The 17,896-nt window shown below is 40.0% G+C and overlaps 1 protein-coding gene and 1 non-coding gene across 6 annotated transcripts in view; both read left to right on the top strand.

Moving 5' to 3' along the window:
* Positions 1–17,896, top strand: part of MRTFA (myocardin related transcription factor A) — a 169,817-nt gene that overhangs the window by 80,396 nt on the left and 71,525 nt on the right. The gene's annotated exons all lie outside the window — the stretch shown is intronic.
* LOC114514231 lies at positions 2,203–2,304 on the top strand. Its single transcript, XR_003685963.1, has one exon. It is a non-coding gene; the product is annotated as a U6 spliceosomal RNA (small nuclear RNA).

Here is a 17,896-nt window from a genome sequence, read left to right as displayed (position 1 = left end):
AGTTTGTATAAATCCCTTTTACACTTTTTGCCTTTGTTTCTATTTTGTAAGATTTATTGAAATTTATCTTTGCAGTGTTTGTATTAGGCCATGTTCTTGGCAGAGATGTAGAGCCTTCCCTTTTTTAAAAACGTTAAACGATTTTATTTATTTATTTTTTGAGAGGGGAAGGGAGGGAGGAAGAGAGGGAGAAAAACATCTGTGTGGTTGCCTCTTGAGTGCCCCCTACTGGGGACCTGGCTCACAACCCAGGCATGTGCCCTGACTGGGAATCAAACCTGCAACCCTTTGGTCTCAGGCTGGTGCTCAATCCACTGAGCAACACCGGCCAGGGCTGTAGAGCCTCCCTCTGCACACTAACTTGCTCCAATTTGCTGAACCTTTCAGATGTTTTTATAAACTGAAAACAGTTTTTTTCCTGATGTGTTAGAATAGTTTGAGTTCTCTTAGGCATAAAATAGTGGTGTTAGTATAAAATTTTAAAAATTATTTGAATGTAAATTTCTATAATATACTTTGTTCTTTGACTTTGAGGGTATATGTGGAAATTTTCATAACAACTCATCTACTCTTTCAAAAAAATTTTTTTAGTTTAAAATTTTTCAATTATAGTCAACATATTATTATATTAGTTTCAGGTATACACCCTGGTGATGAGACATGACAGAACGTGCTAAATCTCAGTACACATCTGACACCATACATAGTTCACCCATGTACTCTTTATCAAAAAGCCATAACTCATATTGCCTCATGTCTGCTTTATAAATAGGACCTAGAACTCTGAAAGAGTTAAAGTGTTAGTTAAATTTACCTTGATTTTCTGAATTGTCATAGTTAGTATGTTCTCTTGAGAATTGATTAGATTATATTCCTCAAATTGGTGCCATAAAACTAATTTATAAAATATTTGGTTGTGTAGAGTATTGAAAACTTACAGCTTTAACAATAATTAGGCTATCTAGACAGATACTGTGACTTCAGTCTTTTAAAACTTTGTTATTCACAGTGTGTTCCAAGGATCAGCAACATCTGTAACACCTGTGAGCTTGTTATGCACAGTCTCAGGCTCCACCTTAGATGTGCAGTCAGAATCTTCATTTTAACAAGATCCTCGGGTGCATATTAAAGTTCAGAAGTATTGTTCCAAAAGATATTTTGTTTTGTAATGACTGTTTTTTTGAGGTGAACAGGTGAAATAAAGATGGCTTCTTGTATTTCCTGGGCAGCAAGCACTGTTAAAATGATAAAAATAGAAGATAAGCCTACAGTGGTTGGAAAGATTATATGATGTCTAATTAGTATGAACACATTGGATAAAATAGGAAACAGAAAAAAGAAAAATCGTTCTTAGTACAGTTTTCACCATTTGACAAATGTTCACACTTTGACATCTTTTTTTGGGGGTTATTTTTCTTGACTTCTGGAAGAAAGGACAAATAGTCTTCTTCTGGCGTTTTAAAGTGTTTAATTGGAAAGGGACCTTAAGAAATGACCTGGCACAAAACCTTCATGTTACAGATGAACACACCGGGACTAAGGCTGTTGAGTGACTAACCAAGATTACACAGCTTGGACTCTCCATGTCCTGATTTTCAAAGTACTGCTCTTTGCACTTCCTAAGTTACCCCTCTGTGTGGCTGAAGGCCATATTGTTAGTTGCTTCTGTTGATGTTGGTTGAAACCATACAGAACAATTATGCATGAGAATGCTATATTCACATCTCAGATCATCTTGGGAAAATGGTGGGGGCTTACTCTCTTCTTTCCTTTTTGTGTGAATTCAGGTAATGGCTTCAGAAATAGACATTTCCTTGTCTAGAAGTTAAACTGCTTCTTCTCTGAACCATTGGTGCTCAGGCCTATTCTCTCTGAGGTGGGGAGGTATAGAGGCATGGGAAACATGTGGGAATTTTCTGTTCTGCTGAAATGGCAGTAGTTTTGAGTATTTAGAAGTAGTATTTTATTTTTCTTCCCTTTGTTTAAAAAAAGCTGATAAACCAGGAAAGGAAACCTTTTCAACAAAGAATTCTGGAAGAACTGTCTTTGTCCTCTCAAACTCCTAAAACAAACGAAACAAAAAACCCACTGATCTTTACCTCATGCCATACACAAAAGTTACCTTGAAATGGTTTATAGACCTAAGTGTAAAAGCTAAAGTACACAAAAAGCCTGAACTATAAAAGAAAAATTCTTACATTGGACTTCATGAAGTTTAAAGACATTGTTTCCTCGACATAGGGAAGATTAGCATGGCCCCTGTGCAAGGATGACACGCAAATCCATGAAGCTTTCCATATTTAAAAAAAAAAAAAACCAACACAAGACATTGTTTCCTCTTTGTGGATTGTTGAAAATGAAAAGACAAGCTGTAGAGTGGGGGAAAAATATTTGCAATACACATATCTGACAAAGCTGTTGTATCTATAATGCATAAAGAACTCTTAAAACTGAAACCTAAGACATGAACCAAGACTTTTGAATCAAGATGGCAGCATAGTAAACATGGTACCCAACTACTCCCACAACCACATCAAAATTACAACTAAACGACGGAACAACCATCATTCAGAACCGCCTGAAATCTGGCTGAATGGAAGTCCTACAACTAGGGAATTCAAGAAGAAGCCACATTGAGACTGGTAGGAGGGGTGGACTCATGGAATGCTTTGTCCCGCACCCACATATGGCAGATAAAAATTGGGAGGGAGATCTTGGCTGCAGAGGCCCCCATGAGGAGTGAAGGGAGTCAGCCCCACTTCAGGCTGTAAAAACCAGTGGGGATTGAGGCCAAGGGAGCTGGAGAGCTTCTGGAGTCCCAGGCAGTTTCCCTTAAAGGGCCCAGCATGGATTTACTTGGGCTCACTTACAGTGCTGGGGCAGTAGATTGAAAGACACCAGAGACATATGGGGAGGAACTGAATTATCTGGCATCAAGGTGAGAGCTGGGAGGGTGGTTCCCCCCAAGCAGAAGTGCTGGCAAAGACTATTGTTCTTTTCTGAGCCCTGCCCCTGTAGAGCTGGCAGGAAGGCACCCTATCTGAGACTCCATCGACCTGGCTTACATTCTTTGCCCCACCCTGGTGATTCCCAGAGGCATCACCCCACCCCACAAGATGGGCCCATCCAAATCATTTCCAGTGGCTTTTCCATACAAATGGCCTCTCTTGCCTTATGTTTTGCCTTATGTTTCCTAAGATCTCTCAGACAAGCAGCATCTGTCCTCAGTGTACCCCTGTGCCTCTTGATAAGTAGCCCCAGGCCTGGCACTAGCAGCAGCCAGCCTTGGTTCTCAGCTTGGCCTTGTCTGGGTACCTCTAAGCCCAGCACAAGTAGTAGCCATTGGGAGGGCTCGGAGCTAGCTTTAGAGCATGTTGAAGCACCACCACCCAACCTCCATAAGCAATACACTTAAGCAACAGACTTAGTGGGCACCAGAGCCCCATCAGAGAAAGTGGTGCTCTGTGGCATGGGCCCCAGCATAGCTGATCCTCCACCATGGTCAGTGGTCTCAGTCAGTCCTTGCAGGTGATTGGCCTGGGGATAAATCCCTTCCATTGATGTGCTAGCAGCAAACAAGGCTCAACTACAAGAGGAGGGTGTACATAGCCCACAAGGCTGTGCACCTTGAGTGCCCAGCTTGGGTGGTCAGGGAGGTTGTGTCACTGGACTCCACAGAACACTTACTTCATTAGGCCACTCTACAAAGCCTGGGAGATGTAGCAGCACTAATACATGGGAACAAACACAGGGAGGCTGCAAAAATGAGACAAAGAAACATGGCCCAAATGAAAGAACAGATCAAAACTCCAGAAAAAGAACTGAACAAAATGGAGATAAGCAAGCTACTAGATGCAGAGTTCAAAACACTGTTTATAAGGATGCTCAATGAACTTAGTGAGACCTTCAACAGTATAAAAAAGGACCAGTCAGAAATGAAGGGTACACTAACTCAGATGAAGAATAATTCACAGGGAATCAACAGTAGAGTAGATAAAGCTGAGAGTCAAATAAACGATTTGGAATACAGTGGTACCTTGGTATTCATCATTAATTCATTTCAACAAGTGGCAAGCAAGTGACGATTGATGAAACATTTTCTCTTGTGGGGTGGCATCATGACTCGTACAAGTTCTAGCAAATGAAATGAGTGATGAACAAGTGCTGAGTGCTGAAACATTTTTTCTCATCAAAATGTGGCACGTACCAGGTTTGATGAGTTCTGAAGCCAATGAATACCGAGGTATGACTGTATAAGGAAGCATAAAACCCTAATCAGAACAGCAAAAAGAAAAAAGAATTTTTAAAAATGAGACTAGTGTAAGGAGCTTCTGGGACAATTTCGGGTGTACCAACATTTGCATCCTGGATGTGCCGGAAGGAGAAGAGAGAGAGGGGACAAGAAATTGAAAAACTTCCCTGATTTGGTGAAAGAAATGGACACACAAGGCCAGGAAGCACAGAGAGTCACAAACAAGATGAACCCAAAGAGGCCCACACCAAGGCATAATTAAAATGCAAAAGGTTTAAGGCAAAGAGAGGATATTTTTAAAAAAGATTTTATTTATTATTTTTAGACAGAGGAGAAGGGTGAGAGAAAGAGAGGGAGAGAAACATCCATGTGTGGTTGCTTCTCTCATGTCCCCCACTGGGGACCTGGCCTGCAACCCAGGCATGTGCCCTGACTGGGAATCGAATCTGTGACCCTTTGGTTTTCAGGCCAGAGCTCAGTCCACTGAGGCATGGCAGCCAGGGCTAAAGAGAGAATCTTAAAAGTGGCAAGAGAAAGGAAGTTAGTTATCTATAAAGGAGCTCCCATAAGAATGTCACCTGATTTCTCAACAGAAACTTTGCAAGCCAGAAGGGAGTGGCAAGAAATATTTAAGTGATGAAAAGCAAGGACCTACAACCAAGATTACCCAGCAAAGCTATCATTTAGAACTGAAGGATAGATAGTTACCTAGACAAGGTAAAACTAAAGGATTTCATCACCACCAAACCAGTACTATGTGAAATGTTAAAGGGTCTTCTTTAAGAAGAAGAAGAAGAAAAGATTAAAAAAAAAGAACAATAAAATGGCTATAAATATGTATATATCAACAATTGAATTTAAAAAACAAAACAAACAGGCTGAGTAGAGACAGACTCCTAGATACAGAGAACATTTTGACAGTTGCCATATGGGAGGGTGGTCGGGGAGATGGCTGAAAAAGGTGAAGGAATTAAGTACAAATTGGTTGTTACAAAATGGTCATGGGGATGTAAAGTACAGCATAGGGAATGTAGTCCATAATATTCTAGTAACTATGTATGGTGTTAGATGGGTGTGAGGTATGTCAGGATGATCACTTAGTAAGTTACATAGTGTGTAATCACTGGGGTGTATACCTGATATATAAAACTAGCATAAGGTATGTCAACTGTAATTGAAAAATAAAAAATGGGTAAAAAAGAGATTCAAGCCCCCCAGAAACACTCTCGATAACAAAATAACACAAAAGATGTTCAACATCATTGGACATTAGGGAAGTTTAAATTAAAACCACAGTGAGATACCACTAGATGCCCACTAGAATAATTAAAATTAAAAAGACTGACAATACCTAATGTTGGCAAGAATATGGAGCAACGGGAATTTATGTACTGCTGGTGGAATGTAAAATGGCATAATCCCTTTGGAAAACAATGTGACATTTTTTTTAAAAGTGAAACATATTTCCTATATAACCTAGCAGTCCTATTCCTAGGTCTTAACCTAAGAGAAGTGGAAACTCATACATTCACATTTGTACATGAAGGTTCATAACAGAGTTTTATTTTTAATGACCCCAAACTGGAAAACCCTAGATGTCTGTCAACAAGTGAATGGATAAATTGTGGTACACCCATAAAGTAGAAAATAACTAGCAGTAAAAATGAACAAACTACTGATTCATTTTTAAAAATAGATGAATTTCAACAACATTATGCTGAATGTAAGGAGCCAGACTCAAGTCAGTACACATGGAATGATACCATTTATATAATGTTTTTTTAAGAAACATTGTTTTTTGTGTGTGTGTGTTTTTAAAAGATTTTATTTATTTATTTATTTTTAGAGAGGGAAGGGAGGGGGAGAGAGAGAGAGAGAGAGGGATAGAGGGAGAGAGAGAGAGAAACACCAATGTGCAGTTGCTGGGGGTCATGGCCTGCAACCCAGGCATGTACCCTGACTGGGTATATAATGTTTTTAAAAATGCAGCCTGTAGAATACTACTACTCAGCAATTAAAAATTTTTAAAAGGACCAAACTATTGATACATAAAATACCCTGGGTGAGTCTCTAGGAGTTATGCTGAGTGAAAAAACCAGTCCCAAAAGGTGACATACTATATGATTCCATTTATATAATGTTCTTAAAATGATAAAATTATGCATATGGAGAACAGACTGATGGTTGTCAGTGACTAAGGTAGATGTGGTTGTAAAAGGTCAACATGAGGGATCCTTGTAGTGATGGAAATGTTCTATATCCTGACTACATAAGTGTCAGTATTTTGGTTGTAATGTTGCACTATAGTTTTATAAGATGTAGTCATTTGGGGGGAACTGGTAGAGGATACACAAGATGGGATCTCACTGTATTATTCCTTACAACTGTATGTGAATCCAAAAGTATATCAAATAATGTTTAATTTAAAAATGCAGATGCTGTAGAAAGTTAAACATAGAGTTACCATATGTTCAGCATTTTTACTCCAATGTATATATATATACTCAAGAACATTGAAAACATTTGTCCACACAGAATCTTGTACATAAATGTTTATAGCAGCATTAGCCAGAAGTAAAATCAACTGATGAACAGACAAACAAAATGTGGTATGGCCCTGACCAGCATGGCTCAGTTGGTTGAGCGTTGTCCCACAAAGCAAAAGGTCGCCTGTTCAAGTCCCAGTCAGGGCAAAACCAGTCAGGGTTGTGGGTTCGGTCCCCGTTTGGGGCACGTAAAGGGGCAACCAGTCGATGTTTCTGTCACTTGTTGATGTTCCCCTCCCTCTTTTTCTTCCTCCCTTTCCCTCTCTCTAAATATAAATAAAATCTTTTTTAAAAATGTGGTTTGTCCTTACAATGGAATATCGTTCAGCTATAACAAGGAATGAGGTACCTGCATATTCTGTAAAATGAGTGAACCTGGAAAACATTATGTTATGTGAATGAAGATAGTCTAAAAAGCCACATATTATATGATTCCATTTATAGGAAATGTCCAGAATAGGCAAATTCATAGAGGCATAAAATAGATTAGCAGTTGCCAGGGCCTGGTGGCAGGGGATGGGATCATGAATGGGGAGTAACTGCCAGGAATGTGTTTCTTGGAGGTAATGAAAAAGTTCTGGAATTAGATAATGGTAATGGTCACACAACATTGGGAATGTACTAAAAACTAATGAATTGTGTATTTTGAAAGGCTGAATGGAATGGGTATGTGAATTAGATCTTATTTTTAAAAATTGTATGAAGACTTCTGGTCAAGATGGCAGTGTAGGCAGATACAACCACATCAAAACTACAACTTAAATATAGAACAGCTGTCACTCAGAACCATCAGCAATCGAGTTGAGTGGAAGTCTAACAACTGTGGAATTAAAGCCACATCCATCCAGACTGGTAGAAGGAGCACAGATGTGAAATGGGCTGGTCCCTCACCTATGTTTGGTGGATAAAAATTTTGCGGGGATATCTTGGGAGTGAGGAGCCCCAGCCCCACACCAGGCCCCCCAGCCCAGGGTTCCAGAGCCAGGAAGACAAGTCACCACAACTTCTGGCAGCAAAAACCAGTGGGGATTGAGTTGGTAGAAGAAACTTCTGGAGCCCCAAGCAGTTCCTCTTAAAGAACCCACACACGGACTCACCTACATGGACTCAGCTACTGAGACTCCCTCCCTCTGAGCTCTAGCGCTGGGGTAGCAGCTTGAAAGGCACCAGTGGTACCCAGGGAGAAACTGAAGTATTTGGCATCAAGGTGAGCAGAGGCCATGGTCCCCTTTCGAAACCCTCCCCCCACAGAGCCACATCACTGGCAAGCTGGTGCCATATCTGAGACTCCATCAACATGGCTTAACACTGTTTGGCTGCCTTGGAGATCACTAGAGACTCAGCTCCACAACTTATAGGACCAACCCAGCTGCTTTTCTGTATGAATGGCTGGTCTTTGCTCATGCTGCACAGCTTCTCAAGTCCTCTCACAAAAGTAAGAGCTGGCCTCCGTGAGCCCCATACCTGACACTAGCAGTAGCCAGCATAGATTCACAGCTTGCTTAGCCTGGGAATCTCCAAGCCTAGCACAAGTAGCAGCCATCTCAGATTGTTTTACAGCTCAGGCAGGGTGGCCCTGGGCAAAACACAAGTGGGGGCCGACCTTGGCCTGCACCACTCAGGAAAACCCAGGGCCAGATCACCCAGTGGATAGCTACAGATTGTATCAGATCATCACCATCCTGCCCCTGCACAGCTAACCCTCCATGGAGGGAAGAGATCGGTGGTAAGAGGTCATAGCCAGTCCTTGCGGCTGGCTGGCCTGAGTAAATCCCTCCCATTTGGTCTGCCAAAAGCAATCAAGGCTCAACTACAAGAGGAGGGTGTACTCAGCCCACACTAAGGGCACACCTCAAGTTCTCACCTTGGGTAATAGGGGAGGCTGTGGCACTGGACCCTACAGGACACCTACTATATTAGGCTATGCTACCAAGACCTCGAGTCAAAGCAGCTCTACCTAGTACATAGGAACAAACACAGGGAGGCTGCCAAAACAAGGTGACAAAGAAATATGGCCAAATGAAAGAAAAGATCAAAACTCCAAAAAAAGAACTAAACAAAATTGAAATTAGCAATCTATCAGATGCAGCGCCAAAAACACTGGTTACAAGGATCTCAAGGATCTCTTAGCGAGGACCTCAGCAACATAAAAAAGATCCAGTGAGAAATGAAGGATATACTAATTGAAATAAAGAACAATTTACAGGGAACAACAGTACAGTGGATGAAGTCAAGAATGAAATCAATGATCTGGAACATAAGGAAGCAAAAAAACCCCAACCAATCAGAACAACAAGAAAAGATTTCAAAAGAGGAAGATAGTATAAGCAGCCTCTGGGACAACTTCAAGAGGTCCAACATTCACATCATAGGGGTGCCAGAAGGAGAAGAAAAACAGCAAAAATTTGGAAATCTATTTGAAAAAAAAAAACAATTTTTTTTTAATTTTTACTAATTTGGTGAAGGAAATGGACATGCAAGTCCAGGAAGTACAGAGTCCCAAACAAAATGGAAATGAGTTCTATTCCAAGACACATCATAATTAAAATGCCAAAAGTTAAAGATAAAGAAAGAATCTTAAAAGCAGCAAGAGAAAGGAAGTTAGTTATCTACAGGGGAGTACCCATAAGACTGTCAGCTTGTTTCTCAAAAGAAACATTGCAGGCTAGAAGGGACTGACAAGTAATATTCAAAGTCATGAAAAGCAGGGACCTATAGCCAAGATGGCTCCATCCCACAAAGCTATCATTTAGAATCAAAGGGCAAAGAAGGAGCTTCCTGGACAAGAAAAAACTAAAGGAGTTCATCCTCACCAGACCATTATTATATGAAATGTTAAAGGGACTTATTTAAGAAAAATATCAACACTATGAACAATAAAATGGCAAAAATACATATCTACCAACAGTTGAGTCTAAAAAACAAACTAAGCACACAAGAAGAACAGAGACAGAATCATGGATACGGAAAGTACTTTGATGGTTGCCAGATGGGAGGGGGGCATGGGGGAATGGGTGAAGAGGTGAGGGAATTAAGAAGTACAAATAGGTAGTTACAGAATAGCCAGGGGATGTAAAGTACAGCATAGGAAATGGAGTAGCCAAAGAACTTATACCAGGGACATGAATAATGGTGGGGGTATTGCCTGAGGGAGTAGGGGGTGCTGGGTGGAGGGAAGCAAAGGGGGAAAATCAGGACAAATGTAGTAGCATAATCAATACAATATAATTCAACAAATAAAAACTAAAACAGCAAGCAGATCAATAGTTACCTGGGTCCAGAAATAGAAAGAGAAGAGAACTACAAAGGGACATAAGAGAACTTCGGGGGATGAAAATATTGTGTATCTTTAATTGTCAAAGTGGTTATGACAGATATACACAATTGTCAAAACACATTGAACTGTGTGCTTTAAATGAGTGGTTTATTTTATCAAAATTAAACTTCAATGAAATTGACTTTAAAACTTAAAAAATTATCTCTAGTTCTTGTAAGCATAAAGTGACCTTTAGGTTAAATCCTCCTTTTTTTTAATATTGGCTAACAACTGTTTCAAATATTAGCTTAGGAATTCTGACTTCTGTTGCTAATTTCTATCTCCCTTTTCTTTCTAGTTAGTTTACAAAATGAAATAAGATTGATAATTTTAGACAGTGTTATGCTTTTGAACTAGCATGATTCTGTTGCTGTGCTTTTTCAAAACCTGTGAGTGGGTGTTCTAAATATTTTTAAGTTTGTGGAACATTCTATTGGCTTTTATTTTTCTTTTTATGTACAACAGAAAAATGTTCCATTGGCTATAAAAAGTCAGCTTGATTGCCTTTCACCTCCACTGTGGAGTATTGAGCCCTAGGAGGTTGTAGTTAAAGTGACTCTTGAAGGAAGTAAGCAAAAGATGAAAAGGAGGTAGCACTGCTAGGTATGCTTAAAAAAACAAAACAAGCTCTGGCTGTTACGGTTCAGTGGATTGAGCACTGGCCTGTGAGCCAAAGGGTCACTGTTCGATTCCCAGTCAGGGCTCATTCCTGGGTTTCCGGCCAGGTCCCCAGTTGGGGGCAAGTGAGAGGCAACCACATACTGATGTTTTTCTCCCACTCTTTCTCCTTTCCATCCCCTCTGTCTAAAAAATAAAAAATTTAAAATACACACACACACACACACACACACATACCCAAGAGTGTGAACTTCTTTCCCACATACATCACCTTTGTCTCCCAACCCTGGTATCTTGCCAGGAAATGTGCTATATAATTCTGCATCACCTCTGTCTCCCAACCCTGATATCCTCCAGGAAATGGGCTATAATCACACAAAACCCTCCAGATTTGGGGACAGTTCTGAAAGATAATCCCTAAATCAGAAAGACCAGCTCTGTAGGTGGCTCCTGAGCTTTCTCTTTGAGGTTTTCTTCTCCTGCTGCCCTTACTCAGTTTTGGGGCCTGACCATGCCTAAAGCCAGGGTTTGAGTATTTCTCATTCAAAACATGCCCACAGGTGGACAAATATTTTATTATCCCCCTTAAGCACAGCTAGGGCAGCCTTATATTTTAAAAAACAAACTATTAAAAAGTAGTAGAGACCAAATAGGGAAATGCAAAAAGAATTTAAAAACCTAAACAAACCCCAAACATAAGAGAGACATTTCTAGATTATGGAATTCTAAGTGGATTTTGTAAGAATCCAGTAAAAATATAAAAATGTACTTAAAATAAAATAGCAGCTAACACTTAAATAGAATTACCATGTGCCAGACAGTGTTCCAAACTTCTTACATGTATTAGTTCTTTTACTCTATGTAACAGCGATGTGAGATGGATGCTCTCACCCCATTTTATAGATGATGAAATTGAGGATGCAGAGTAGATAAGCAATGTGTCTAATGACACACACCTGGTAAGTGGTAGCGCTAAAATTACACCCAGGTAATCTGGCCTCAGAATCCATGCTCTTTACCACTATATTATATTACTTTCTGCGTGAATTTGAAATCCTTTATCCCCAAGTAATTATGTAGTAGCTCTTGACAGGCTATGCAACTTGCCTAGGTTCTTCTGTTCTCTTCTCTTACTACACAGTCTACCTTTTTGCCTTCTTCCCTCCCTGCCTTATTCTTCCCTCAGAACACTGTGACATAATAGTTTAGAACAACAACAAAAAAATAACCTTTTCCTCCTCTTGAATACCTATATTAAATTCTTTTGTCCTAGATTTCCTCTTTGCCTAGAGATGTCCTCCCCCACACACACACATTTAACTTATTTAGAAAGCCTTCCCGTGAACCCTAACCTTTGCCTAGAAGCTTCCCTGTTTTTAATGGTGACTCTTGCACCTGTTCAAAATGTTAGAAAGGATACTGTTTTGAATTACAGTATAGTAAGATTTCTGACTCTGCACCTGTGGCCAAAACCAGTGCCATATATTTGAAACTAACCAAAACCCCGAGTGTCTTGCCATAAACATGCGTTGGAGATTTTTTCTGATGTAGCAAACGGTTTCTGTGAACCCGTGTGTGTTTACAGTAGGAACATTTTCCACGGGAAGGTCCTTGCTGACTCTGGTAAGAAAAAAGTCCTTGGCCTCCTTACCCTTTTCCTTCTGAGCTCTGTAATACAGCACTTGCAGGGACTTCTTAACAGCTGAGCTTTATACCTGCTAAGTCAGTCCATGAGATGTTTGCAAATAAGCTACCATTAGCTTTATTCTGATGATCCTTGGAGTCAGGCTTTGGCCAGTTGACTCTGTGTTAACCAAATTTGTATTTACCTCCAACTAAGGTGGTGAATATGAAATTTTTAGAAAAGTCTTGATAAATATAAACAAAAAATATTTTTTGATGTAATTGTAGAATTTGCTAAATGTTACATGAAGGATGTTTGAGAATCTAGAAAAACATATGGTCCCCACCTTCATAGGGATCCTGTTCTAGTTTAGATAGTTTAGAATAAGGATTCAGATGATGTTCAGTCCTGAAGTGGATATTTGTACTCATGCACTCGCAGGCTAGTTTCCCAGTGTGCATGGCTTCACTTTTTCTGTTCCTGCCTACACCTCTTCAGCTTCAATCCTGTTCTTTGCCCTTGTGCTTTCTGGGTTCCATCCACCTTCCTTCTTTCCTTCCTATTTCCTACCCGTTTCATTACTACTTACCCTTCAGATCTCGGAGAATGCCTCTCCCTTCCAGTGGTTTTCATTCTTTCTCACTCTCTTTTTCTTCACGCACCCATACTTTGAGATTATAGTTTATTTATGGGATTTTTTGATTGTTTAATGCGTATTTCTCTCACTGGATTATAAACTCTGTGAAGGTGGATATTTTATCTGTTACTGTTAATTTTGTTTTACCATTTTATGTCCATCTATCTAGCTTTATATACAGTAGGTGCTAAATAAATGTATGTTAATGAGTGAATGCAGTGAATGTGAAATACTGGAAAGATTGGGAAGAAGAAACTACTCCTAACACATTCAGTATTCAGGTCCCCCAACCAAACTATCCCTCATAGAGCAAGTATAAACTGTCTTGCTGAGGATGACTCTCTAGTTCCTTTATAAGATACAGAGGTCATGTTTTTTGATACCATGTTCCCTTCTCTTTCATTCATTTTGAGAAAGGTTATCCTCACTTTTTGTGAAATGGTCAAGATATATAAACCTACAGAGTATTTGTATCCGTATCACTAGATACTGCTCTGCTCAGGGTTGAACCAAAATTTGTCTGTTTCACATAGGGCACTAACACGTATTTGGGAGCACTGTATGTTTCAGTAATTGATTAGAGGTTAATTTTTTATTCTTTTTACTGTACTTAGTTTTCTCTCAGGCTTCGGGAGATCATCATGGCATATTTAAGTCAAGTGACTTAACAATTTTTATTAAAATGGCAAGCATTCATTTTGAAATTTAATAGCTTAAGCCCAAATCAAGAGTTTAGTGTCTGAATACTTATCCCTACCTGCTGATTTCTTACCTCCTGTCTCTCAGAGTACTTTTAAGGTGAAGGTAGACAATTTTTTGTGAGATATGTGGTGCTTCTGAAAGCTCTTGGCTTAGTGTACTCAGTTCCAAAAATTGTTTTCATAAAGACGTCAGCCAGCTTTAAACTTGGTGTGCTGGTAGTGGGATTAAAGTACCACAAACAGACTTTATTCCTTGGAATGATTTCCCTTTCTTCTAAGTTCTTTCTTTTGTTACTTTAAGCTTTCTAAATTGTCTTTGTTCTTTGGAAGTGCTTAACATTTTCTTTTTCTAACAAAAGTTACATAAAATAAGATTTAGAAAATTTGTAGTTTAACAAATGCTCTTGTAAACTATTCAGATCAAGTTGGATCAGTTCAAGTTTACAAATTACTTTTAAGATTCAAATTGTTAAGTGGTGGTGTTATGGGTATGAGTTTCTTGGCTTTTCAGGATGTCATCCTTTTTAGCCTTGTAGCTAAATATCAAGAGGCTACATGTTCAACCACAAAACGTTAGCCTCTGCCAGCATGACATCAACTCCACAAAACCCCATTGGCTAATTATCCCCTGGGACTAGGACATGGATTTGGCAGCTTGTGAAAGCTGCTTTTTTCCAACTTCTCCCTTCCTGGCTGTGACATATCCCAAAGGAATGAAGTTGAGAAATAATCATCTTCTTTTGATAGCTCTCACCCTCTCTCATTCCCACAGTGGTTCTCATGGTTAGGGATGGAAGATTCCTTATTATTTTACTTGAGGCCTGCAGTTGATGATGTATTCTTTAAGTAATGACCAGTAAAGGAGCCATGGGAATGGTGAATGACAAGGAGCCTCTTGTTCCTTGAGGTATGTTTCTGGGTAGTTGTCTACAAGGATCCCAGTGTTTTTGTTAGGATTCTCTTTATATTGCCCACATTGAAAAAGCTGAAAGTCGTCCTGGCTGACGTAGCTCAGTGGATTGAGCGCGGGCTGCGAACCAAAGTGTCGTAGGTTCGATTCCCAGTCAGGGTACATGTCTGGGTTGCAGGCCATGACCCCCAGCAACCGCACATTGATGTTTCTCTCTCTCTCTCTATCTCCCTCCCTTCCCTCTCTAAAAATAAATAAATAAATAAAATCTTAAAAAAAGAAAAAAAAGAAAAAGCTGAAAGTCCAATATTGGGAACCGTATGTGGTTGTCATCTGTGTTAGTTAACATTTGGTATAAGAATCAGTATAGACTTTAACATTTCCTTTAATTAACATCTATAAAATAACTTTCTCGAGGGCAACCTTGGATAGAAAAAAGAACTGTGTGACCTTAAACAATCCTCTTAATCTCTTGTAGCCTCAATTTTTTCATTAAATCATTTTTTTAAAAATAAGGATGTAGTACCTGTTTTATCTTCCTTAGAAGGTGTCGTAAGGATGGCATGAGATAACACAGGTGAACAGTTTTACCCAGATCACCTAGTCACACTATGCAGTGGGCCCATTTTAGGCCTCCTCTTACTTTATTTTTCTTTACTCTTTGACCCCATTCGATGCTCTCTTCTCATTTTATATTACTTGGGGTTCTTTGTGTAATCTTGGTTAATCTTGGCAAAAAAAATTTTTTTTGAAGACTACTGGATAGTGCACAGCCTTAATCAGAAGGCTGGGTAGTAGAGGGCAGAAACTGAGCAAAGTAAAACATGGTGGTGCCCACGTCACAGAAGTGGTTTGCTGAGGACTCTTTCACTGGCACTGCTCACTGAACCTTCTTGCCACTGCTGCTGGCCTGGTCTCCAGCGTATTCTTGTTGCTGTTGCCACCAGGACAGTGCCATGAATAACTTCTTACTATATTTTCTAAGTTTGTGTGATTCCCCTGGTTTTTGAAGTTCTAGATAGGAGGACTTATTGGCTAGACTTAGGTTATCTTTGTGAGCTCGATGCCAGGGTGCTGAGAGACTACCTGTTCTCTTCAGCTTCTGTAATAGGAAGAGGTGTCTGCCTCCCCCCTGTCCCGGAATTTCCTTCAAATAAGAAAGATTCAGATCCTGGGCAATTGAACTCTGACACCCTTCTCTCTCCAGCTTGACTTCTGTCTCCCTGTCCACTATGCAGTCTCTTTGCAGTCTTGTGTTCTTCTGCCTCTAAATGTCAGCATTTCCCAGGGCTACGGCTTGACCCTTTTTCCTTCTCACTCTATACATTTCCCCCAGCAATGTCATCCCAGCTTGTGGCTTCAGCTATCACTTATCAGGATGTCTGTGTCTGTATCTCTAGGACGTTCTGTGTCTGTATCCTGAGCTCTGAATTCTTCTAATCTGTGAATTTTTCCCACCTCGACAATCTAGATGACTCACATACACTTCAGCCTTTTACATACTAAAATTGATGTATCATTCCATGACTACCCCTGCATTCCCTAACTCAGTACCAGTTGCCCATCCAGAATATTAGAAGCCATTGTTAGTCTTATTTTTAATTTTTTTTTTGAGAGAGAGAGAGAAACAGAAACCGAGAAACATTGATTTGTTGTTGTACTTATGTATGCATTCATTGGTTGATTCTTGTGTGTGCCCTGATGGGGATCAAACCCACAACCTTGGCGTATCTGGACGACCCTCTAACCAACTGAGCTATCCCGCCAGGGCCGAGGAGTCATTCATAATTCCTCTTTTCCTCACATTGACTTGGTATCTTGAGTTCTGTAGATTCTACCCCTGCTTAGACTTCCATTCTGTCTCACTGCCCTAGATCGGGCTCTGCCCATTTCTCACCATGGTTACAGTAGCCTCTCATTGATCTCCCTGCCTATAACCTGACCCTTCTAATCTGTTCTTCATACAGCTGCCAAGATAGTTTTTCTGATAATTCTAACAATCCTTTCTTCTCAGAATCCTTCAATTTCTTATGGGGTAAATTTTAAACTCTTAATTTGTCTGTTTGGCTTCTAATTATTTGGTTATCTCCTACTACTTCCACCTTCAGTCTCCAGCAGCGCTGGACTGCTTTTATTTTCCAGAACATTCTGTGCTGTTTTAATTTTCTGTTTCTTTTCATGTAATCTTCACCCTGCTTTGACCGTTTGTCTCTCTGCCTGCCAGCCTGCTAACTTCTACTCATCTTTCAAGTCCCAGCAGGGGCCGCCTCTTCTGAAATGCATGTGGTCTGATTCCAGACATACTTAGGTGCTCCTTCTGTGCTTCCCCCATACTTGGTCCAAACCACCAGAGCAGTTATTTAATTACGTTATCGTTTCTAGCAGGTCTTGTCATTAGAAGTAAGGTCTTTCATTGCAGGACAGGTGTCTTCTGTTTCCCTAGTTCCTGGTACATAGCAGGTATATGCCACTTGTTATTTAAAGCATTATACATATATAGCAGTATTTTCAACATAGGAATTTTCTTGTAAGTGATAGGCCTTTTCTAACTCTAAAGTTCTGTGATCTATAAATCAGTTCTAAGGGAACAGCTCTTTTTATTTCATTCTTCTATCTTAAAAGCAGTTGGCTAAAGGTCCAAGAGCCCTACCAGTCCCTCAGATGAGTTGGCCTTCTCTGTGATCATCAGCTATATCCTCTTTGCCCAAGAAATTGATTAAGCATACTTTTCCTGAGTTTTCCCAGTCTTCCACCTTATATACATTTTAAACCTAACTAATGATTTACTTCATGTGTGACTCCATTTCCTTACCCCACAGCCACCAGTTTAGTCACTACGCTTTAGTTGCTCTAGTAACAAATTATACAGTGACTGGAAACATACATGTATTAATATTCTGGATTCTCTAGAGATTTAGCTATCAGTTTGGCTAAATTGCTGTTTCTGTAATCATTTTTTCTCCCATCCCACAGCTCTCATCCTGGTTCTGTGCTCCTACCTGGGGGCCTTAGCACAGCAAACAGTATATAGTTAAACTTCACTCATATTTCATTTTTTAGGAGTTGGCTGCTGTCTCTTGATTTACTGCACTGGGAAGAATAAGTCTTGATTTTCCCCCCTTGTTCCTCCCTCTGAGGGAGCCTGCGTCATTGAGAAATGTTTAACCTCATGGCCTTACACTGAGGCTGGAAATTTGCCTAAGGGAACTTGAAGCTGGCAGTGTTTTTACTCAAATTCCCCTTTATGGGGAGGGGGATTTCAGCAGGGCCTTCCAAAACAGGAAGATGTTGG

Source organism: Phyllostomus discolor, chromosome 2 (genome assembly GCF_004126475.2).
Source record: "Phyllostomus discolor isolate MPI-MPIP mPhyDis1 chromosome 2, mPhyDis1.pri.v3, whole genome shotgun sequence".
In the NCBI taxonomy this organism is placed as follows: Eukaryota; Metazoa; Chordata; class Mammalia; order Chiroptera; family Phyllostomidae; genus Phyllostomus; species Phyllostomus discolor.
The sequence above is the reverse complement of the archived record's forward strand: the minus strand, read 5'-3'. Positions and strand labels throughout refer to the sequence as shown.